The sequence below is a fragment of the Stegodyphus dumicola genome, chromosome 11 (assembly GCF_044657685.1).
Source record: "Stegodyphus dumicola isolate Sdum_Otavi_A_Nest chromosome 11, ASM4465768v1".
NCBI lineage: Eukaryota > Metazoa > Arthropoda > Arachnida > Araneae > Eresidae > Stegodyphus > Stegodyphus dumicola.
In genome coordinates, this window is record NC_140778.1 from 85,415,769 (window position 1) to 85,442,471 (window position 26,703).

General features: G+C 36.2%; 1 protein-coding gene across 1 annotated transcript in view; it reads left to right on the forward strand.

Moving 5' to 3' along the window:
- Positions 1-26,703, forward strand: part of LOC118187697 (uncharacterized) — a 532,717-nt gene that overhangs the window by 197,529 nt on the left and 308,485 nt on the right. The window lies entirely within an intron of this gene.

Below are 26,703 nucleotides of genomic sequence, written 5' to 3' on the forward strand. Positions count from 1 at the left end.
TGCAGCATTCATGTCTCTTTACTCCTTGCTTGGAAGGAAATCTAAATTAAATCTAAACATCAAGAGAAAACTTTACATCACCCGCATCAGATCAATTCTACTTTATGCAGTTCCTGCATGGGTGACTGCTGAAAAACTGAACGCCAGAAAATAAATGTCTTACAGAATAAGATTCTTCGAAGCATTACCAAAGCACCTTGGTTTGTGCGTAACGCGCCAATTCATAATAAGGATTTAAAGATTATGCCGATTCACGATCAAATACTAACTACTGCACACAACTTTTTTTGAAAAAATGAAGAACTCTCAATACCCGGCTATTAAAGAACTCACACACTATGATCCCAGAGACGAACATGTAGTAAAAAGACCGCGAACTATCCATCATAATGCATTATGGTGGTAGTGTACAGTATATATATTTTATTTCTACATATTTCGCGTATTTTAATACTCTTCATTTAATCAAGTTTTGCTTATGTTTTGGACTATGCTCTGACAAAGCTTATGGACTTTGATTGCAACTTATATTACTTACTTATTTTACTTATTATTTCTATTTAACCAAGAATTTATTTAGTACTGTGTAGTGTTTTATAGCAAAGACTTTGCTTACAGTGAAAAATTTTAGTTCGTGGTCTTTTGACTCCTTCACTCACTACTGGCCATCTCGCATCACGTGGTGTTTACTCTGCAACTCTAAAGAAATAAATTTTCTTGCATCATTAATTAATTGTACTGTACCCGAATTGTGTTTCTGAAGAATAAGGACATTATTATCTCTTGAAATTCGTCTTTTTGAACTTCTACAGTCTTATTTTACGTTTTATTCAGCAATTTTATGAAGCTTAGGACTTATTTTGCACCGACCACTACTAATGACATGCCATTTAATTACATTTAAAAATTACTATTTACTTTCGATTTCGCCTTCGGGTGTGGTGTATTCTTCAATACACCTCTTATTTTATTATGATTACTAAGGGCCTTTGGTAATATGTTTAACTACTGGTTAGAACTGCTAGAAGTTGATGCCAGAAGAAAAGATACGATCCTAGATCCTAAAAGAACTTGAACTCATGCATGTCATTTACGATCTGTGACTTTCCTAAGACTTGCCACCATTGACCAGAATTTCGCCTGCGGGCGCGATGATCTACACACCACTGATTTATTAAACAACCGCAAACTGCCATTGGCACTATTTGAAAGAATGGTAAAAACTCTTTAGTAGTTTATACCATAATTGAAGTGAGGATTCCTAGATTCCTATTTAAAAGAAAACTTTTTTTTTTTTTTTCTGAACAGTCTATTAGAAAGGATAAATTAAATAATACACATTAACGTGCACTGCAGAGAAGCTCTTATCCAAGAAAAAATATTTATTTAAAAACAAGCTATTAACTTGTTTAAGCTTTTCTTTAAAATGTAATTTTGTTTCTCCACACACTTAACATAGGGACCAACATACTCAGACCATTCACATCTTTGGATCCTAATCTGAGAAATAGTTAAACATTTTTTCCCAAAACTTTGGAATAACTACTTTTATTTCTGCTCAGTATAGAAGGATTCAGAAAAGAAGATTATGATTGCAATTTCAGTAGTATTTGAATAATCAGTATTTCTCACAATGGCCCTGACTGATACCGTATTTCACCGTGGCATCCAACGGAATCTGCCTGAATTGTTTATTAATCAGTATACGGCGCATCATTGAAAATTCTGAACATAGATAACAAAGTTCATGCACATCATTGAAAATTCTCAAAACTGTCTCTTGAATCATAGCGATAATTTTGGATATAGATAAAAAAAGTTCATGGGCATCATCGAAAATTCTCGAAACCACCTCTTGAATCGTTACGATAATTATAGACGTACATAACCTATTGTTAATAAATCTAGTAGATCATGACGGGCTATACAACCGCTTCGTGGAGTACATATCCCATGTGTCTACCAGACGAACTCTTCAACCTAGCTGTTTAATTTTGAGCTGTTTTTTAAATACATAGCAAATCAAAACTAATGTTACAGAAAGAAAACATACCTGTCACTACTATAATGAATTTATTTTGCAAATACAGATATATTATTGAACGCGTAACTCTTCATATTTCTATACACATGCATACATGTTCGATGTGGCAATATTTTTGTAACACGGGAGACGTTTGCATAACAGGTTAGTTCCTAAGCTCTTGCCAAATATGTGCACAGATCCCCATATTCTAACTTTTGAACCCATAAAGGCGGTCAGTTGACATACCGTCTCCTCTTGAATTTCTGAGTAAAATAACTCAGAAGGAAGTTTAAAATAAATTATTGTCACCCTAACGGTTACGTAGTACAAACTTCCATAGTGTTACGTGGCCTACGTACAAAAAATAAATCTCAAATGGAGTTTGAAATGGTGTCTGTAGTCAGAGGATACTTTAGAAAATAAAAAATCAGACTTAAAGAATAAACGTTTACGGGAGGAACATTGCACATGATTGCCTGAAATTTGTAGTGATCAAGCAGTGCATTGTTGTGCGACTTTTCGTTTGGCTACTAAGCGTTCATGAAGGACATATCAGACTTACATGTTGATCGAAAATTAGGAAGACAAGAAATATCAACCGATTAAAAGAAGTGTAACGCTGACAGCATATCAACCGATTAAAGAAGTCTAACGCTGGAGTCGGGCCAACCGGTGCAGCTGCAGAACGGCAGTTCTAAGGGGTGAAAAATTTTAGATATGCCAGGCAGCAAAATAAGTGCGATATTTACCTCTAATCTAGTGCAGCAAAATCTAGAGCGAGATAGAAAGAAAGAAGGTAAATCGAAAAATACGAGAAAGTATTACAAACTAAAGAGATTTCACTAATATCAATATGTCGATTAAAGACAAACTTTGGAGAAGAGAGACGTTTGTGTTCTGTTGATCCATCATTGCTTTATGCAACGTTATTGAAATGAAGATTTGATGATTAAGATGAAAGATCTCTGTCTGGAATAAAAAAATTTGATAAAGTGAGAATTAAACATTTTCACTAAAATTTAAATCATTGTCAAACCGTGATTCTTCCAACGACTCCAAATATTTCAGCATACGGTAACCACTGATGAAATAAATTATGATTTCTGCCTAGGATTACCAAGAAATTATTAAGAACGATAGAGCATCATGTAGGAAAACTGTTCATTAGCAATTGCATAAAAATGCTTGACTTGCTTAAGAATAGGAAATTGATTGTGAAAAAGTTCCGCAGAAGAACAGCTTCTTACTTGGTTAGAAGAAGAGTCTCCTAGCCACGTAAGAGGCTGAAGGTTCACTCCATCCAAAATAAAATCCTCGTAAGATTCTCCCACAGATTAAAAGAGCTCTGCTCGCCCAAGCGACTGGTAGGAACATTAGACGACCGGTGCTGCCTGGGGCCCGTCCCCAGGTGGTGCGCTGCTCTCCTGGAGGGTAATAGTGGAGGTTGAACCTCCACGACGTGCTCAAAGGGAGAGTGGACCTGCAGTGAGATTAAGTTTACTCGGAGCAGGGCAGCCGAAAATCCATAGTTATGTGGATTGCAAGGCGAACTAGGCTTCTTCAGCAGTTACTTACGCCATTCAAAGACTCAATAAAAGTAGTACCCTAAACGAATAGCAGATCTTCCAGGCGAATCACAACTCTTGTGAACAATGGGACCCCACTGGAATGTAAGCAGATACTGCCTGAAGTAAAACTAACATGAGAGAAAAAGATATTAGAGAGAATAATTAAATAAAAATATTAGGATTGCGTTTTAGATTAATTTCATATTAGTGTATTCCGATGACCATTACCTGTTCAAAAAGTAACATAACTGGAATATTAATTACCAGAAATGGAATTATTTGTAACTTTACGTATTTGCTGATCTGACGATAAGTCAGCCGTGGAAATAATATCAGATATTAAATTAGCAATTAATAAAGACTCTGCCACTGCATGATTTCTATTTCAAATTCCAACCAGGACAGTATTAAAAATTAAACCATATTTATTCAAAACAATCGCATCAGATGGCAAAGGATCACAAGTAGCTCGCAAACTGCAGTTAAGGTGTCGGAGAGCAGCAGTTTGGCCATGTCTGGTATAGAGTTTTAGCAGCTGCTCAGCAGAAAGTATCCAGTGCGGCGCCGCTTTAAGAAAGAAAGGGATTGTGATATACGTGTCTCTGTCTAATTGGTCAAGGCTAGTGACAGCCGGTATTAATTCATGAGTGAGTGCAATGGTCAACTACCGAAATGTTTTTGATATTGAATATTTTTAAATAATTTTGAAATTGTGCGAAGGTTGGATACAAAACATAATCATTTAGATTTCTAGGAAGAGAATAAAATCATCTCTTCGCACTTGTATAAGATTGCAATGGTGGCTACACAAGTTAGCGATGAAAGGGCGTTTTTAGGTTTGAAATTTATGAAACAACAGAAGAAATCTCAGTAAAACCAGGCTTAAAGATACATTAATAATTAGAGGCAATTTTCATAAATAAATAAACATATTTTTTACATAAATATTGCAAAGCCAAGTGCACGATGCGAGCGGCAAGCGTCAACCGACGAAGGTACACATAGCCGACGTAATTATGAACCTAATTGTCAAATGCGATTTTGATAATGGATAACAATAGTAAGAATTGTAGAATTTGTGGGATCTGCATTCCATAACAAGCAAAGTGTTGCGCTCCTTATGCTGGATGTGGCAAAAGCCTTTGACCGCTCTGGCATGAGGGGTTACAGCCGAAAACATCGCGGCAAAAACATCGCAGACGAAAACGTCGCGAAGAAAACAACGCAAGGCGAAAACGTCGTGCTACAAAACATCGTGGGAGAAAACATCGCAAAGAGAAAACATCGCAGTTCTAAAACATCGTGGTACAAAACATCGTCGTCGAAATTAAAGCGGTTAAAAAACTTCGCAGTTTAAAAACATCGTCGTTGAGAATATCGTGGTAAAAAATAAAGTATCTACAAATCATCGCATGACGATAACATCGCAGACATGCTTCTTTCAGACATGCTTTAATAACTGTAAATGGATATTCCCATAATGACTTGTGAGCGCAAGATGGAAAGAAGGATAACTTTTACTTTCATATTCTTTATTAATTAATAAATTTTTGCTGAGAAAATAAGAAAACTTAATATTAGAAAATTAATACAACTTATAGCACTTAATAGAATTTTAAACCGGCATAGTTAACTAACAAAGGCCGTTAATAAATCATTTTTATAAAGTTTTTACTGATAATTTTCATGAAAAGTATAATCTATAAATTGCATTTAATTTTCTAAGCTTAAGTTTCCTTCTTACTTTTTCAGCAAAAATTTATTACTTAATAAAAAAAAATGTGAAAGTAAAAATTATCCTTCTTTACATCTTACGCTCACAAATCATTATGGGAATATCCATTTACAATTGTTAAAACCTGAAAAAAGTATGTCTGCGATGTTATCGTCATGCGATGATTTGTAGTTACTTTATTTTTTACCACGATATTTTCGACGACGATATTTTCAAACTTCGAAGTTTTTTAACCGCTTTATTTTCGACGACGATGTTTTGTACCACGATGTTTTAGAACTGCCATGTTTTCTCTTTGCGATGTTTTCTCCCACGATGTTTTGTAGCACGACGTTTTCGCCTTGCGTTGTTTTCTCCGCGATGTTTTCGTCCGCGATGTTTTTGCCGCGATGTTATCGGCGGACACCGGCATGAGGGGCTCGTCTTCAAGCTTATCAACTTGGGACTTCCTAGAGAACTCATTCTTCTGATCTCCTTTTTGCAGAACCGCACTTTCTTCATCGCTCAAAGAAATGAAAAGTCCAATTCAAGACCTATAAGGTCCAGCGTCCCACAAGGAAGTATTCTCGGTCCAGTGATCTTTTCTACATATCAGATTTTCCTCACCCTGGTTTAGACAATTACTCTCTGTTAGCATGTTATGCCGACGATACGGCGATTGCAATTAAATCCATCCAAGCTAATCATGCAATAGACAAAATTCAAAATTACCTCTATGCCGTAGAAGACTGGTGCACAAATTGGCGCTTAAAAATCAATGCTAGCCTGTCACAACTTTTAATTCTTAGCAAAACTAAGAAAAACATTGCTTTTAAAGATCTCTATCTTTTTCAGGAAGCTCTGTTCCTCTGGTCACAAAGGCCAAAAACTTACGAATTATTTTGAACCAAAGGCTCACATGGTCTAACCATTTTAACAGTATCAAGAGCAAAGCCATGGGCATCATATGCAGATTTCTCCCGGTCATCGGAAAATATTCAAATCTTAGCTTGCGTACCAAAAAAACATATATATACCACTTGCATTCGACCGATACTTTGTTATGATGTTCCTGCTTGGAACACGGTCACTCAAACTCAACTGCATCAATTTCAAGTAGTGCAAAACAAGTTATCAGGTACTGTGTTCCTCCTTACTTGCTTTGGGAACATTAAATGTCCTGACTCGGAACAGGGAGCTTACTAAAGCTATGTTCAATAAATTTGGGAAGTAAACAATACACACAGGAAGGGTATACGAAACCCTTTCTCTCTTTACAATGATTTCCGGACTTCGGAATACAGAGACCAACCACTTGTGGTCTGAACGTAAGAATATAAAAATATTAACTAAACTCTAACTAAACTTAACTTTCGATTAATCAAACAAGTGCCTACTCCAAGATTGGCCGTATGTTAGCAAAAAGCCGTATGTAGTACAGAGAACTGTTAACACTACGATACGTTTAAAATTATCAAGAGGATTAAACCTCTGGCCTTGAAGGCAACCAGCAACCGAGTAAAACTACTATGGCAAGCGGCCTGCTGCTAATAGCTCCTTCCTCTCTGTTGCTTGGCAAAAAGCCACAACTTAAGTACTTGGCGTTCGCAAGACAAATTTGCATAAATAAGTTAAAGCTTTTAATTCTGGCCGGAAGTAGAAAATAAGAAGTGATAGTAAAGATTTAAAATGAAATAAACGTTAGTAAAACTTCCCGCCAGAGTTAATTAGTTTGAAACTGAGGTCTAAAACGACCTTGTTGAAAACTTTTAGCTCTAGAATCTAACGCGAGGCCAATCTTTTACAAAGATTTCTCACTTGAAACTAGAAATTTAAAAAAAAAAAGTCGTTTTTACATTATCAACTCCATGGACAATTACTTTTCATCTGTACTGCATCTAAACAGGAGTTCTTAGTTGAAATCTGGTTCCTTCCACAGATCTGGAAGGAAAACTAGTTTAATGAAATGTTACACAATTAAATGGCAAGTAACATGAATACTTATATTTCTCTTAACATTCTTATTTCATTCATGACGTTATTTAATTATCTCCCCGTGCTCTCTGACATGTGTTGTAAAGGAAAACACCAAACACGAATGTGTTTATGTACAAGTGTTCAACACTACCGCCTGCAATCAAAACACTAACGTGTTAAAATTCAACATAACAAGACCTCATAACACACCTTATATTCATCTCTAAACCCTGAGGTACTATTCTGAAAGTGGCTAACTCTGAAGTGTAGCGTCAGAGAGCCTAACTACATTCATTCAACCTTTAACACATATTCACAATAATTTGCTCTTTTTACAGTCACGCGAATAAGTTAAAATTTTTGGCATTTCTTTCACTTTTAACATATCACAGTATTTCTTGTGAATGAAAGTTCACATTGTATATAAGGACATATTAACATGCCGTTAATTTTACGCATTTTAAAACATACATTAGTAGTACATTGTTAACTTCTATTCTTTTCCAAGCAAGTGCCAATTCTTCTACATAGAAATACTACATTTCAAAAGTCTTTCAGACTAAAACTTCTTTCTTGCCAGAATCTTTTAAATAAAATTTTATACAATAACTTTTACAATATTCAAGTATTTACACATTCCTATTATACATTAATTTTAGTTTTACTCGCGAGTAATTGAAAAACATAATACCAAAATAGGTAACAACTCATTTCTCGCCTTTTTGGCGATAAAGGTAGACCTCACATGAGGTAAAACGTCTTGAATTCTGCCACTTGCAGTAAGAATGAAAGGTTAACTTAAGGTTTCAAAGTAACATAAAGTTTTACTTATCTTTGTGATATTCGGACATCCTCTTTTCTGCCCAGTCCTGGAAGGTAGCGAAGATTACGGTTTGGTTTATCTTCCTTCTTGTGCGGGTTCGCCCTTCAGTTCCTTTCTCCATGAGCTTTCTTTTCCTTCCAGTTTGGTCACCCTTGAAGACCTTCTTTTTAGCCTCTGCCTGTGGTCTCGGCCGTTTGATGGCAGCTGGTCTTGGCGGAACCGGGACAACTCTCTCTCGTTCCTGCTTGGATCTCGTTGCTGGCTGTTCAAATTTTCCTTGTTTCTTTGCCTCCGCAGCTGGTGTTCCTTCATCAATTCGTCGACATTTGCTGCGTAGACTCCTGTCCGATGGGTAGATCTTCCGTTTTGGAGCCGGGTTATAGTTGCCGTCATTTCTCCTGGCTCTCTTTGCATTCGTCGTACTTCTCCCTTCTTCATTCTGGGGGTGGTCGTGCTCTCTCTTTTCTGGTCGGTGGAACGGCTTCTTTTCTTGTTACCTTCAATTTTCCAATGGGGAAACTTTCTTTTCAATTGCTTCTGTCTCCTAATGGCTTGCCCTTGTGATTGTCGTTGTTCCACCTCTGGAGCTTGTGCCTGCAGTGCCTGCCGTGCCGGATCCTGCAAAAGATCTTTAAATATTTGCATTTTATTACGATTATAGAATGGTTTTATCTGGTCAATGTTTGCGGAGCATGTTTCACCATTCCTGGCTTTTAACACCACTACAGCGTGAGTTATTTTTTCTATGACATATGGTCCTTCAAATCGTGGAAAAAATTTGGCAGTTTTATCTTCTGGTGCTGAAGAAAGTGAATGCTTAATTTTTAACACTTCATCTCCTACTTTATAAGTTACTCCCCGTCGTTTCATATCATAATAAAGTTTCTGTTTTCTCTGTGCTACTTCAGTGTTCTTTTTTGCTTCTTTAATTTTTCTATATCGCCCATTTTAAATTCTGGGGCTCTTTGTTGAACATAAAATAATTTATCTAACGGCGTTATAATCTTTCTGGCTAAAAATAACTCAGCAGGAGTTTTGCAAGTTGTATCATGTTTTGTGGTCCTAAGGGCGAAAGCTAATTCATTGACATAGTTATCCCAGCTTTTATGAAAATTTTTAACATAACTACGGATAATTTTCACTATATTTCTATTGACCCGTTCCGCTATATTTGATTGCGGCCGATACGGGACCATTTTTAAATGACGTATGCCCAGTTTTTGGCACATGTCTTCAAATATATTACTTACAAATTGAGGACCATTATCCGATATAACTTTTAGGGGCGCCCCGTATTTTAAAATATATTTATTTAAAATAGAATCAGTAACTAATTTCGCGGAGGCTCGTTTTAAGGGAACAATTTCGGTCCACTTACTAAAGTGATCAACCATAACAAGGAGATACCGACTTTTATTTAACTGACTTTTTGGGAAAGGGCCCAATAAATCGATGCCAATTATTTCATTTGGAAATTCGGATTTAATGCTATTTAGAAACCCGGCCGGGCGGAAATTAATATAATTAACTGCTTGACATGTTGGGCAGGACTGGACATATGCCCTTGTTAACTTTTGCAGTTCAGGAAAATAAACTGCTTCGCGTACGCGTTGGATGGTTTTTCGAATACCAGCATGAGAAGCTAAAGGGCAGTCGTGTAACTCCTGCAGTATATTTAATCTAAGACTAGCTGGGATAACAGGTCGAAATTCGTTGTTGGAATTTGTAGTTTTTGTATAAAATAATAGACCATCTATTAGTTCTTAATGGGCCGCCCTATTTCTTATCGCCACAATATCTTGGTGGCTAAAATTTTCAGGATCCTTTAAATACTCATAAATGTTTTTAAATTCAGGATCCTCACCCAGTTCGGTTATTATAGTTTCTCGGGAATTTATCGTACATGCTGTGAGCATTGCCACCTTTACAGTATTACCTTCTTCATCTATTTTTATTCTGGATAGGGCATCTGCTACGATATTTTTCTTTCCGGGGCTGTGCTTGATTACCAGATTATACTCTTGTAACTTGAGTGCCCATCTTATTAACCTTGGGGATAAGTTTTTCCCTGAGTACAATCTAGTTACCGCCGCATGATCAGAATACACTGTTATTGGCGCCCTTCCAAAATAGACTCGGAACTTTTGCACTGCTAACAGAACTGCAAGTGCCTCTCTCTCAGTCGCGGAATAATTTCTTTGTGTTTGATTTAAAGTTCGACTAAAAATGCCACGGGCTGCTGATTTTGCGAAAGTACCGCTCCTACCGCATAATCCGAAGCATCCGCTGAAATTTCTAAATTCTCATCATTTCCAGGAAATTTCAAAACAGGGGCTTGCGTTAATGCTTGCTTTAATTTTTCGAAAGCACTATTGGCTTCGGCCGTCCACGAGAATCTTGCCTTTTTCCTTTTTAATTTTAACAATGGTTCAGCAATAGCTGCAAAATTTTTTATAAAGGACCTTTTTTATAAAGTCCTAGAAAAGAAGAGAGCTTCTTTGCCGTGTTTGGAGTCGGATACTTTTGTACAGCGATTATTTTTGATTCGTCTGTTTCTATTCCTTTCTGAGATATCTTGTAACCTAAATATTTTAATTCAGGGGCTGCATTGAAAATTCGGATTTCCGCACCCTCCCGTCAGCAGAAATCCGTTTTAGTTTAAATCTTGTTTCTTCCTTTCCATGCCTTCCTTCTTTTTCCACTGGCCTTCAGACTTTTTTCCTGACTTACTACTGAACTGTCGACGTTCGCCGGTTGTTTTTGGATACTCGGGTTTCCTTGCCCACTGATTCGCTTTGCTTCCGTAGCAAAGCGAATCAGTGGGCCACTGCCAGTTCGCCACAAACCATACCGTGTTCTTGACTTTGCTGTGGTCTTGGCGCACCAAATTGGCTTCGTTGCTCATACTGGCGTCTTCTTTCAATGTCCGCCGTTCTTCTACTTTCAAACTGGATTGCTAGCTCAAATAACTTTTCTAGTGTAGTCGGATTCCTTAATTCAATAAAGTCTTGTACTTGGGGAAGTAACCTCGGCAAAATCACTTGAATTATCTCAGGATCCGGACGGTTTCCATACAAGAGTTTGAAGACGTGAATTTGTCTTAAAATAAAGCTTGAGAGATTTTCAATTCGTTTCTGGTATATGCTGAAAAGTTCCGCTTCTAATCTTGCACGATCTCTTACGACAGGGAAGGCTTTTACTAAGGCGGTCTTAAAATTTTCGTAAGTATAGGTGGGACTTCCCGCTTGACCCAAGAGGCTTCTGCCTATACATTTGAACCAATTAAACGCTTGCCCCCTCAAAGCGCTGGTAGCTAAGGTGACTTTCTGGAACTCATGCACTGGATACAGCATGAAGTGGTCATCCAATTTTTCCAAAAAACTGGTTACCGGTGAGTTTCCATTAAATGTTGCTTCTGGTTTCAGCGATGCGCGCATGGTCTGAACGATGTAACCAAATCCTTCCAGGGCGGCAGCTGGCATTTCTGGATTCTGAGCCGCTTCTGCAGGCAGCACAGGTTCTTCTTGAAATCGGCCATGGTTATTCTTCTTCGTTGGGCGCCACTATCAGGTTCTGTGTTCCTCCTTACTTGCTTTAGGAACATTAAATGTCCTGACTCGGAACAGGGAGCTTACTAAAGCTATGTTCAATAAATTTGGGAAGTAGACAATACACACAGGAAGGGTATACGAAACCCTTTCTCTCTTTACAATGATTTCCGGACTTCGGAATACAGAGACCAACCACTTGTGGTCTGAACGTAAGAATATAAAAATATTAACTAAACTCTAACTAAACTTAACTTTGGATTAATCAATAATAACAATTCAAATGTTACTCAACAAATATATATCAACTTGAATTATAAACAGTAAATTATAAGTAATAACTGAATTGATTAACTAAAAGTAATGAACACGAGTAAAACATGAAATATAAGAATAACAAATTAAAGTTGCGAAAATAGTTCATTTTCAGTCTGATAATTGAAGGGGGTGTATCAATTGTACAGGTGACATAACGGTTCCCGTGAAAAAAAAAAAAAAAAAAAAAAAAAAAGAAAATCTGCAATCAAATATTTATTGAATAAAGTATTTATAATTAAAATTTGACTACCAGTCCTGATATTGAAACATTTTTAAATAATTTTCTAAACACTTCATTCTGCCGAGAAAACATATATGAGAGTTTGTCAGGATAATCGTGCATTCAAGTATACATTCATGTGTAAGAGTAAGCCTTTCCGCATGTAAATTAACGCTGTTGCAGATTTGGTCCTTTTACTTCCGTCTACGAAGGAAGTATTGTGATCGCGAAAAGTTTCAGGCAGCATACTTCAATGACAATATCCATTTTGACCGCTATCGAATGCAATTTAACGATGTTTTTGCGTGATATCGGTAAGTAAGGACAGAATAAAATACTCTTTTCCTTCAAAAAAATTATAAAACTGCTCTGAAATGAATTCTGAAGTGAATTTTTCGTGGCGTATGTACGTACGTACGTATCTCGCATAACTCAAAAACGAGTAACCTCAGAACGTTGAAATTTTGTATATAGGACTGCTATAACATGTAGATGTGCACCTCGTATTTTGGTTGCAATCGGCCGCACCAAATGTATATAAATATATTTATATATATACAGTTAGTCAATAAAGTCTGCGTACATCAAGAAAAGTAATATCAAATCCAAATTTTAAGGTGCGAAAAGGGTAGTTTCTTAAAGTTTTATTTTTTTAATATTTAGTTTCAATAAGGGACTTTGAAATGATTTAACTGTAATATTTTCATATCTAATAATTTATGCACACTAATTTTTAAAAGATAAGTGGCCAGAAATCAAAGCCAATAAAGTTTGCGTACAACGCGAAGGAGGCGGGGGATTTCTTATCTAACTTTTAAACTTCAAATTTGAGAATGCAAAGAAGGTTACACTTTCAAGGTCATTGACTTCCGAAGCAAATTTCACGTTGATGGGAAGTTGCTATTTCTATTTTCTTTGACGAAAATGACAACCAATAAAGAAATTCCTTTAGTTACGAGACAACTAATTATCAAATTGAGAGATGAAGGTAAAACTCTTCGTTATATTGGTAAAACCATTGGAAAACCATTTTCTAGTGTGCAAAGAGTTATTCAAAACTATCTTGACACTGGTAGTCTTGCTGTAAAACCAAGATGTGGGAGACCAAAGAAGCTAACGCAGAGAGAAGAAAGAAAAATTCTTTTACGAATTAAACAAAATCCTAAACTTTCTGCTGCAAGCATTGCAAAAGACATTTTTTTAACTAGCAACAAGGAAATTTCTCCTGAAACTGTACGAAAAGTGCTGCGAAAGTCCGATTATCATGGACGCAAACCTAGGTCTAAGCCATACATTTCCGAAACAAATAGAAAGAAAAGAATTGCTTTTGCCAAAACATATTTAAACTCTTCGCAGGACTTCTGGAACAATGTAATTTGGTCAGATGAAAGTAAATTTACAATATTTAAAGTTAATAACCACCCTATTGTACAGAGAAAACCAGGAACAGAACTGAATCTGAGAAATTTAAATCCAACTGTCAAACATGGAGTTGGCGGTGTGATGGTATGGGGGTGTATGTCGTCGAAAGGAGTTGGAAATTTTCACATTATTGATAAAGTCATGGATAAGTATGTTTATCTGGATATTCTGAAGGAAAATCTACGAAACAGTGCCCGAAATTTAAACCTTTCTAATACCTTTATTTTCCAACAAGACAACGACCCGAAACATACAGCTAAAATTGTGAAGGAATATCTCCTCTATCACACTCCAAGACAGTTGCGTACTACTCCGCAGTCACCAGACCTCAATCCAATCGAACATTTGTGGGCAAAATTGGAGAAACGAATTCGAAAACACAATATTACGTCGCGAAATAAGCTAATTAGTTAATTGCAGGAAGAAAGGGCGAAATTTACGTCGGATGACACTGAAAAACTAGTTCACTCAATGCCCAGACGTCTGCAAGCTTTTTTGAAGAATAAAGGATATCCTACAAAGTATTGAAGTAATATAAAAAACTTATATCTTGCTCTTTTTTTTTTTTTTTTTTTTTTTTTTTTTTTTTTTTTTTTTTTAAAGTGTACGCAGACGTATTGGAGGGAATTTGTGAGTTTTTTTGAAAAAATGTAAAAAGTATTGCACTGATATTATTTACTTTTTATTTAAGCTTACAATTTTAGCTAATAGAAGAAAAAAATGCAATGATTAAAATACATTTTTCTATGCTTTAAGTGTTTTTTTTAATTTAAAATTTAGTCTGTATGCAGACTTTTGTGACTAACTGTATATCCACTCTGTTACCCGGCTCAGTGATCTCAGATTCTTTACTCTTATATGTTTGTAAATTGTATATTTTTTGCTTTAAAAATGATTGAATTATGTTGTTCTTATCTTCCGGTTCAGGTTTTTATGCCTTTAGTAAATCTCTATGCAATATTTTTAGGAATAGCAATAATTTTAAAGTTGTTTAAGTGCCGCTAAGCCTAATACTTTTCTTGATGGCGGCCATTGTTTGTTTACATTTGAAACAGCAGGATAGTGGATTTGTTGCCAATCTAGAGAAACTTAGCTTCGCAACAACAAAGATAACGCCTTCATTTATTATTGGGAATTAAATCATGCTTAATCCTTTCTGGAATTTTTTCGAGGAAATAAGTGTTTAAGATTTACTTCGCAATTTTTAATACAGATATTTTGAGTTTTTATGTATTTTTGCCTTGTCGCGAAGTGAGAACTGATTTAATTGAATGAAAAATACTCAATCCTCTGTGAAAAACTTTTTTTTTTTTTTTTTGTTTGCTTAATTTCTTTTATACATCGTTCTAGCTTTATTATAGTATTTGAATAGAACATGTGGCAACGATTAGATAATTCTTTAAATGATGTAAATTTTATGCTTTCTGAGTTATAATATGAACGAAATATAATACTGTTAAGTGAACCTAGCGCCAGAATGTCGCTATGATAAACAAACAAAGTGAATTGTAAAGAATGCATTTATTCTATTGAGGTTTATGCTCTGTCGGCGAAGTAGGTTTAATTTAAAGTTTAAATGAAATGCAAGAAAAAATGCGTATAATTTAAATTCCGTACAAGGAGTCATGTGTGTACATATCAGATTTTTTTAACACATCGAACCTCTCATAACGATGATTGAGTTTGTTTTTTAAGGGAATTTCTGTATTCGAAGTTAAAATCGAGACAACGCGTGAAATTCATCACTATTTTAAAAGAAGGATGCAACTTCAGTTAAAGAATGCTAGACACCATAACGAGTTGTGGTGATCGATGTACATAGTGTATATAGTGTTTTTTTTACTTTTCATTATTTATTCTTTATTACCTTTACTTAATTATGCTGGCAAAGCGATATGGACTTTGCCCCCCCCCCGTGGCAGCACTTTGATGTGTATCATGTGATGAAAATTTAAGCGACTGATCAGGGCAACTATGCTCCGCCCACTTCTGTTATATGCCTCAACTACAACGCCCACGATATTCTGTTGGCTTGCACCTATGAGGAGAAAGTTACGCTAAAGTTTTTATGCTACAGATGTGCTAATTTGCTTTTACGATGTGAATGTTATGCTTCAGATATGTTAAATCGTGTTAAAATTTTGTTAATGTTATGTTAAAATTTTTTTTTATTTACCCAAGTTATGCCACTGTTACATTATGCCACATTGGATGTGATTCAGCACTTCAAGTGCTCAGGTTTGTTCCAAGATTTGGATTTATTTTTTCACTTTTAGGATACCCACTTAGGACAGATATAGATAGGTAAAGACTTCCTATTAAATAACCGAAGACCTATGACTTCGGGAATACGAATTTATGTTCCATAAATTCTCAGTCTGTTGTGCGTCAGTATCCAAGAACAGCACTGACGACGAACGATCATTTTTTCACTTTTAAGAAGCACCGAATATGAGCAACAGGCTGCCGGTAAAAATGAAAAAAAATTCCGTATTTATATTTATAAGAGAAATCTTTAGAGAAATGAAAATAGCGCTATTGATAGATTGTATTGCCTGGTATGACTAGAATGCATAAATCAGTCAAATTTAAGAAGTACAGAATTTAATGCCCATTAGTTGGGCAGGAAATTTTTATATCTGTTTTGACTGGAAATTCCAACCTCTTTCAATGTCCGACTTATTTTCACCTGACAAATATTACTGAGAATAATGAAGCTATTTGCATATGTTAAACCATACAGTACAATAATCAAGAAACACAGGTTCGACATAAAAAAACTTTCTCAATACATAAACCCCTAACATCCTTTCCACTCAACCAATCTAAATGAAACATCAGATATTGTTATTTAAAGCTATGCGCTCGAGATTGTGAAGAATTGAAACACTAGAGTTCTCGTGATTACAGTTACAGAGAAAACATTTCGAATTTTTCGAATGGCAACACCTATTTTATTTCCTTTGGAATCGATCAGCGCAATAAAAAAAAACTATATATGGAGTTGAAACGATATACGCATGACCAAAATTGCCGAAAAAAATCATTTGCAAAGAAGAGCATTATAAAGGACCAACGACAACACAAGAGAGGAGATGTTTAAAAAAAGAAACTTTTATTCGAATTACAAGTTTTCAATATGCCTACCCTCGCAAAGGATAAGGTGTTGCATGTGGGGATTGTTGACAACTATGGTGAACGTAACATGGCAGATGAAGCTGTATAACATCCCGTTTTCTGGAATCTTTCAAATTTCATGGATTTGATGTATACACCTTAGATTTTAAATAACCCCAGAAGCAGAAATCCATCGGATGAAGTCCGGAGATCACAGTGGCCAAGAAACTGGAAAATTAGGGATGACTACTACATCCTTAAACGTTGTACACGTTGAAAACTTGTAATTACAGTAAAAAGCTTTTCCCCTTCCATTCTTTGTGTTTTCATTGGTTCTTTACAATGCTCTTCTTTATAAATGCTTTTCGTCAGCAGTTTTCGTTATACGTGTATCATTCCAACGGAGTTCATGGTTTTTTTCAATGTGCTTATGAATTTTCGCATGAAAAAGGTGAATGTGTCAATTCGAAAGTTTTGAAATGTCTTCAATGTAACCATAACCGTGGGAGCTCTTTTGTTTTAAATCATCACGATATGGAGCACATATCTTCAAATAACAATATCTGAAATTCATCTTGATTGGTTGAGCGGATAAGTTACTAGGGGCTCATATTTTGGGAAAGTTTTTTTATGACTACCCTATATTATAAAAGTAAGTAACGCTAAAATACAGAAACATGTCCCGGCATGATCAAGGTATAGAGTATGGTAGCCCTCTATGCCCTATCCATGAAGAAGCCTTCTATACCCTATCCATGAAGAAGCCTTCTATACCCCATCCGTTTTTACCTGAAGGGGGAGCTTTTGAAGTTGTAAGACTGGAAGTTTCGCCCCCTAGAAATTTATAGGGCAGTCAGAGCATTCAAGAACATTCCAAAACCTTCCAGAACATTCTGGAAGGTTGTGGAATGTTCGGGAATAGTCTAGAATGTTCGAGAACATCCCAGATCATTGTGGAACATTCCAGATCACTCTCGAATGTTGTGGAATGTTCTGGAACATTGTGAACCATTTGTAGCCTTTTTTGTTTGGGTAGGGCTACCCATTGGTAAGGATGTAAATAGCAAACCTAAGTTTCTCAGTGAAGTGGAGGGAGCGAACAAAAACAGCGAAGCGTGAGTAATCAAAACGATACAGTGACTTTAATTCGGGCAACATTACCTGGCTACTTCGAGAGCGACCTTAACATGATACAGAGGCCTTCCTTAGTTGACTGTGCAGGCGGGGCGCCAACCCACCGAACAACCCGCAGGGACTTCTCATGTTCATCATTACATAATCACGATACAGTGGTCATCTCATGGTCATCATCACGATACAGTGACTGAATATAAATCGAAAATAAAGTAAGAAAAATGTGTATAGTGTACTTAGTGTATTTTAAAAAAAAGTTCATTTGATTTATATTTGTACAATACGCAAACGTAAAAAGGAGGATATCTTGCCAGTTCTAAATCAAAACGGCGAAAACAAAAAGAATAGAGAAAAAAACGAAGCAATCGAAGAGCGGAAAGCACATTTTACGTTCCCAACGAAGGAGAATGAGCACCACGGGAAGCAGAGAAACCGAAGAACAACAAAGGAACGAATTAAAGAATCAAGAGTTGCGACACGATCTTATAATAAAAGACTGAGAACTCAAGTCACCCACTACATATTACACTACGAGGAGCGCAGACGAGGACAAGTAAACACTACAAACTTTTACAAATAGGCGAAGGCCCTTATCATACTGGCCAGACGACCGGCCTCATTGAACTCAGCATTAATTTCTGCAACATAGCCGTTACTGAAAAGGACTCATCAACAATTATTGTTTGTTCAAATGACACCAATCCGAAAATGGCTATTTCAAAGGGCAATTTCGGCAACTAAAAATATAATTTCGACGAAATCAAGTTTAATATTCAAAAGAAAATTCACGGTAAGGAGAGAATACACAGATCGATTGTCATGATGGTAAAAGTTCAAGAAACTCTTCCCTACATAATTTGTTAATTCTTTGGAAGTGTCAGGAATGCCATGCTTTCGACGGAAAATTGGGTCTCCGATGATTTTCTTCAGATATCTCAAATCACCCAAACTATGAAATGGAACGAGAATGGGCGTCGAACAGCTATCGAATAGCATAATCGAAGCCGAACTTATGAATGGAAAGGACAAAGGAGACACTGTATTTGTCGCCAGAATACCACTGATATGTACCAAACTGCCATTCGAATTTAAAAGACTGAAATGTCCAATCAAATTGGCGTGTAGTTTTACAATTAAAAAATTGCAAGGACACACTTTAAAACATACCACTGATCGGGTAAATTTCCCTGTTCTCACCTCTCCCGCGAAGTTAGCTCTATTGAAGCTAAACTTCATAATAGAAAATCACGTGGGAAGGACAAAATCTCTAATACAATGATTAAACATTTGCCTGGTAATTTTATTAACAAGCTCTGTAGTATTTACAACGCCTGTCTGTACCTATGCTATTTCCCAGATGAGTGGAAACAAGCGGTTGTCATCTTAATTCCCAAATCGGGAAAAGATAATACAAGAATGAATGGGTTTCGCCCAATCAGCTTGCTTTCTGCACTGGGAAAGATCGTAGAGAGAATTATCTGCAGAAGACTACAGCCAGCCCTAAACGCGCTTCCAACCCAGTAGTTTGGATTCCGTAAAGGATTGTCTACTACAATGCAGCTTGTCAGAATCGTTGAATTTTTAAGCGCAGCTCTTCATAAGCACCATACAACTGCTTTCCTTAAGCTGGACGTGGCAAAAGCCTTTGACCGTGTCTGGCATAACGGACTTATCTACAAGCTTGCTTCCCTTGATCTCCCCAGGGAAACGATTTTGATTCTTCACTCCTTTCTAAATGATCGATCCTTCTATGTCAGGCAGGGCGATGTTTATTCTGAAAACACATTAATTAAAGCCGGCGTCCCCCAGGGAAGCATCCTTGGGCCTATTCTCTATCTTATATATGTTAAGGACTTATGACTATGATTGAAACTGCATCAACGCCTGCTACGTGGATGACACCGCAATTCTTTCTAGTTCACTTAATCCACGACATGCCATGATCAGAATACAAAACCACACACGTGAGATAGAGAAATGGTGTCGAAAATGGAGGACGTCCATTAATGCCACAAAATCTAAATTATTACTGATAGGACGGCATAGAAGAAAAAACACTGATGCAGATCTGACCCTCTTTAATGAAACGGTGCCCAAAGTCAGAGAGGCTACATACTTGGGAGTTCGTTTCAACGGCTCGCTTACATGGGATCCTCACATTTCCATGACCATCGGGAAAGCCATAGGAAGCTCCATCTCTAGGAAGCTCCGAAACTTTCTTGACGCCTCTTCACCACTGGATCTTGCTCGCAAGAAGCACATTTACACATCAATATTAAGACCCATCTGTACATATGCCTCCCCTGCATGGTGCTTTGTTCCCCCTTCCGTATTAAACAAATTGCAGGTTTTCCAAAACAACTACTTACGAAAAATCACAGGAGCACCCTGGTTCGTTCGCAATGAACAGCTATACAGAGACCTTAAACTCCAAAATCTGGCGTTATTCATCAATAAATTAAATAATAATTTTTTCAAGAAAGCCATCACCAACGCGGAGGTAAATTATTCTGACAATTTTAAGTACGAGCTCCTAGAAATTGACATCAATTTAAGGCCCTATGCAACCCACATTTATCGGAATCCCCCATAAATACTCCTAACTTCTGCCAGCCAATTTTTGAAGTTTCAAAGTATGACTTCTTCATTTACACTAGCCTGGGCCACATCTACACAATCTTCCTGCAGTCCCTTATCAAGGTATTCCTGCGAAGCACTGTACTTTATGTCTCCCCTAACCGGGGTTATTTGAGGTGCCTGTAATAGCGGGATATAATTCCTGCTGAAACAGGCATATCAAAAGTATCAAACTGATCGGCTCCCGCTCGCTTCTGGCTCCGCCTCGAAGTGATTTCTTTCTGAAAATACGGTTCAACAACTACTGCAAGATACCCTGACCAGCAGATGGCGCCACACCTGCGGTTTACTTTATGATTTCTCTGGAAATTGAATTCTTACGGAGACAGTGTCTAAAGTTTTTCGCATACACGTTCGCGTTTCGAGCGCTTCACTAAGGAATATTTATCACACGGCCCATGGTGGACAAAATTGATAGAACAGGAAAGTACTGTCTAATGCAGTAGAATGCCTGTATAAAACACATAAGTATCCAAGGCATCAAACCTCAAAGACTCCTGCTCGTCTCACGATCAGCTATACGAAACTTGCTTTCGAATAGGAAAATCGAAAAATTTGTACATGTATACCCCCTGCACCAAAGTGAAAAATGTTCTTTATAAACAAATATTGTGAGTAGTTAGAATATGTTTTCAATAAAAACATTTTAAAGTTTATTCTGTTACTGCAAATATCGCACAATCTCATATCAACTCACTGAGTGAAGCCGGGTACTCCAGCTTTAGATGACATAAAACTTACTATAATGATTAATTACTCGTAAATGATCCGCGCATCTTCAATGATGAATAACGTTCATTATTGCTGTAGCGTAAATTAAATGCTGCGAATGATAATTTCCGGATCACAACATTTCAAACAAAACTGGGTTGTCAGATTGATATATCAAACAAACTACAAAATAAATCATTAAATAATATCAAAACGGAAATACTAAACGTTATAGGAGTGGCAACTATATTATTATTTTGCATACACAAAAATATTTCAAACGTTCTAACTGTAAAGCCGTTAACTTTCATCCTACGCTGCGAAATTTTGATAAATTCTGGACTTTAAAAAAAAAAATTCCCGCGCAATGAATTTAGTACAGTGAATTTATTATTATATTTAGCTTATTTGGCATGAGCGTTTATGATTCTTAGTTTTATTGCTTTTTCAATTTTATGGATGTTTTGTATGATTTGTTGTTATTTTAGAGAACTCAAAGCGTTAAAAATGTATTTCAAAAGAAAGTAAATAAAATCTACAAATATGAAAATGAATATGTTAGCTTTTTAACACTAGGTTTTGAAAATTACAAAAATATTCGGGTAAGTGCTCGCTTTCTCAATGCGGTCAGGAACGAGCTCGAATTAATTTTTAAGTTGATTCGTTTACGTACTGATGGTTCTTGTCTTACTAACAAAGACAAAAACCCTCTCAAACTACCTGCGAAGGAGATGCCGAACGTTTCCCTTCTACCTGTTGAATTTTATGCTAAAGTAAGAACCGACCAATCACAGCGAAGCAAACATGAACTGACATTCAGTCAATGATTCCGGTAAGTCAAGTGCATATTTACCTTCTCTAATTATTTATGAATGATTTGTGGCCTAAGGAGTAGCAAATACAAGAATAATAATGTACGAGATTAAATTTACAGCAAGGTGGAAATGAAGATATTAGACACTGTTATATTCATATTACTATGAATTACTATTGAAATATCGGTTTATTTTAAAGAAATAATATTGCGCTAGTTACGCTTATTTCATCCATGATTACTTTTAATTTATAATGTTCCTTCTCTAAGGATATCCTTCGGAAATTCGCGAGGAAACGCGGGAGTCTCTCAGAGTCATTTTCCTTTTGTTAAAAAGTGTAAAATATTTCGAAGTTACTCTGTTATGGTGGAACACCGTACATTTGGAACTTCATTGTCCATATCAGTTGAAGAAGTGCTCTGCGGGAGCATGACTGTAATTATTCTATAAGTTCCATGTTCCATTTTTGCCGTGGTTATTAAACATAATGCTCGATTTTTTTCCGGTTGTCATCAGATGGTTGCTCGATGAGCGCTGAAAATAGACTAAACCTGAACCGTAAATCCAAGAGGGCAGGAATTGTTGGCTTTCCGTAGGAGTCTTTTTCCATTAATTTTTCTCTTCTAGCTTTTCTGGCCTAGCGGTTCGTTTTCACCCATATGTGTTGTAGAGTGAGTATAAATGCTTGCGTATGCATCGTTTTCTGTGAATTCGCAAAATCGTGCCATCTTTATCCGTGAAGACGTCTTCTCGTGCAAGCATGTCTTCATGCCATGAATCATGTCTTTTCGAAAATGCTTTTCGAAAAAACTTATTTTAGTTGAAATAAAATTCACTTGATGAATCTCACGGCCCAGTAACTGCTTTTTTGGGGGGCATCCATTGGAAATTTTTATTCACTCGTTTAATTCTCTGTTCTAACCTAATTAGCGCAACACTCTGGACTCTTAGCGAGGAGACTCATGGTAAAACGACGGGCAGAAAAGATGTTCGTCCGTGAGCTTCTTAATCTGTTTCAAGGTCTTGTACCTTCACAAAGGTCAAGCCACTGCTCAGGACTCTGTAAAGTCAGGCCAAGCCAATGAGGTGCAAATTTTGGTGCATTAGAAAAAGCCAGTAAAGGGCATAGTATCTAAGTTATTCATGATGCCTTGATCTGCTTTAGAATTTCTGTAACGATCATTTGGTGGAAAATAATTTATAAAATTTCTGTTATTGTTAGAAAAGCTTTTAAAATAGGGGCAATGTATAAGAAACTTTGTTGTCTTCTTTACTGAGAAAAATCACGGGTAAGTTCCTTGTTCTCGCATTTAGTAACACTCATCATTCCTAGAGCTCTCTCTAGAAATCCTCAATAAGGGAATTCCTCGATCAAATGGTCTGCTCTCCAGTACGACAATTAGAAATTCTCTTTGTTTGATCTAAAGAAAACATTCAATTGTTCAAAATCAGTCAATTATTATTCTTTTATGGATACTTTCGGCAGTGGGGATAGCGAAAATAATCAATGACTGAAATTCAGTTCGTTTTGGAGTTTGAAATGTAGCTGCGCTAGTTTTCACGAGGTGTGAAATAAATTCTCCTTTAGTTTACAGAATGTAAAGAATGTAGCCGCCAAGACGGTATAGTGGGTTGGTGAGCCGACTACGATACAAAAATGCCCGTGCCCGAATTCGAATCCCTGAGAAGGTATGGTTATATTTGCCCGTCCCCTCATAGAAAGTGGCCACCTATTAAGGGCCTCCATAAAAGTGATAGCGCTTCTGGCCAACGCCTCCTAACAGAAGAGGTAGGAGGTGTTGTTTTGGCTTATTTGAAGGTATGCTCTAGAGATTGTGATAATTTAAACCAATATATAGTTGAGGTTACAGTGAAGTCCCATAAATATAATGGAATTTGTTCTTATGTAGTTATGGTACGTTTACAGGGATGTGTATGTATAAATATTTAGTGTGTATATAAATATTTATATCATATCATCAGTAAAACGTAACAGATTGTGTTCTTATATATATTTTCGTTTTTAGAATTTTGAATGCATGCGAGTCAAGGACTCTAAGTAACCAAGGTGATCAACTAGAAACGTTTGGTATTAGTGGCTAACGTCTGTGGACGTTTAGGGCCTGCCGTTGGGAAACAATTATTTTTTTTCAAAATGTACATTTTAGGTGTTAAAATTTTAGGTAACTGTTGGTTTGTGCATTAGCACTGAAGGCGTAATGAGTAAGTTTCCTCAGGCGCAGTTTTCATTAAAGAATCACACGTCAAAAAATTTAACTACGAAATCTTTATTTTATAAAATGGGGAGAATTTTGCTTAACGTAAGAATAACAAAAAAGTAATAATCTTCACAGACATTAAAACACTGAATTATCGAAAAGGAGATAACTTACATACAAATATAAGTCACACATCTTCAAGCATACCTATTTAGGCAATAAGAAAAAATAACAGGAACATACTTTGACACCGTACCTGAAAAGAGAAAGTACTAACTGAATTAGACCTTTGGCCGTGATATAAGTAGCTAGGGTGAAAATCGAATACACTGCACGTAACTAAGGTGAAAGTCAAATATACTGCATTGCACACGAACTTTACTTTCTCTCGCCGATATATATCTTGGCGCACGTTCGTTTCGTATGTCTTTCGAGTTTCATTATGCAAAATACCTAAATTTATGCTAACATTGCCCCTGTTTTGCTAATGAAACTCATACCAATTCCAATTCATTCCTGCAAAACTGAAATTTAGCTTTAGGAATTGGTTTAGTCATAATATCAGCAACCATTTGCTTCTGTTGAAAGATAAGCAAGTTTTACTATTCCTTTGTTATTCAAGTCGCGTATATGATGAATTTTTGTATCAATATGTTTTGTTCGCGAACTGAATTTTTCAGATTCTACAAGTCTTACAGTAGACTGATTATCTTCAAATACCTTTATCAGTAGAGTTTGGGGTAGATTGAAATCTTCTGTTAATTTTAATAGCCATAATACTTCTTGCGTAGCTTGCGGTAGTGCAACGTATTCAGCTTCTGCTGAGGATAAAGAAACACAAGTTTGTTTTCTTGAAAACCACGAAATACAGTTTTTTCCTAATAAAATAACACTTCCTGATGTAGATTTTCTATCTTCAATATCTTGTCTCCAATCAGCATCTGAATAAACTGTAATATTAGGTTCTTCACTCGACGAAATTTGTAAGGATAGATTCTTTGTCGTGTTTAAGTATCTAATGATTCTTTTAACAACATTCCAGTCCTTTTGACGTGGATTATTACACCTTCTGCTGAGTATTTGAGTTGAAGCTGTGATATCTGGTCTTTTGATAGACGATATATACAAAAAACTTCCAATAGCTTGGCGAAATTTATCATTTGAAGTTAGGAGATTTTCTTCCTTGTTTAGGTTATAATAGTTTGTTTCCATTGGTGTGCTAGCGGGTTTCGCTTCGTCAAGTTGAGATTGCTTGACAAGTTGAGTTATTTTATTTTTCTGTGATAAGAGATAAGTTCCATCTTCCTTGCGATTTATTTCCATGCCTAAGAAATCTTTAGCTTCACCAAGATGCGTTATTTGGTAACGTTTCTTTAAATCATTAATTGTTTGAAGAATTAGTCCTTCTTCTGTAGAACTTATTAGGATGTCATCAACATACACTATTAAATTAATTCTTTTATCACGAACCACTTTTGTGAAAAGACACGGATCTGCTTTGCTTTGACTGAACCCAAGATTCTTCAAAGTATTTTCAATTTCTGCATTCCAGCACCTAGCTGCTTGTTTGAGACCATAAATCGACTTCTGTAATTTACAAACTTTATGTCTTTCTTCCGGAACCACGAATCCTTCTGGTTGTTCCATATATATTTCTTCATTTAAGTTGCCATACAAAAAAGCTGTTTTAACATCTAGTTGATGCACCTTGGCATTATTATACGCTGCTCATCCTAAGAAAACTCTTATCGTAGTGTGTTTCAGTACTGGTGAAAACGTTTCATCATAATCACTGCCGTATTTTTGAGTAAATCCTTTGGCTACTAAGCGTGCTTTGTATTTTATATTTTTACCAGTTTCATCATATTTTGTCTTAAACACCCATTTGCTTGCCTACTGCATGTTTTCCTGGTGGTAATTCTGTAAGTCTATAGGTTTCATTTTCTTTTAGAGAATGTATTTCTTCTTGCATAGCCTTGATCCAAGCTTCTTGTTCACGTTTTGGTAAGTTTAGAATTTCTTCAAAGCTTTCTGGATCTTTATTTTTTAGGTAAGATTGATTCTTCGTCTTCTGCTTTATAAGAGAATCTTTCCAGTGGGACCCCTTTGGTTGATCTGCTAGAAACCCTTTCTACATTTTCTTCACATTTAATTAACTCTTCAGAACTTTCTGAATCTTCTGTAAAATCATCGCCAAGAGATGTTTCTTCATTATTTTCTTCATCTTCTTGCGAGTTATTGAAGTGAATTAATTCTAAATCTTCAGCATTATTTTCTGCATGTTTGTCAGATAAAGACGCGTTTTCTGAAAATTTAACAGTTCTACTTACTATTATTTTCTTTCCACCTACATAAATCCTGTATCCCTTACTTCGTAAATCGTATCCTACGAATATTCATTCTTCAGCTTTGTTGTCGAATTTACGCCGTTTTTGTTTGTTCACATAATAAAAT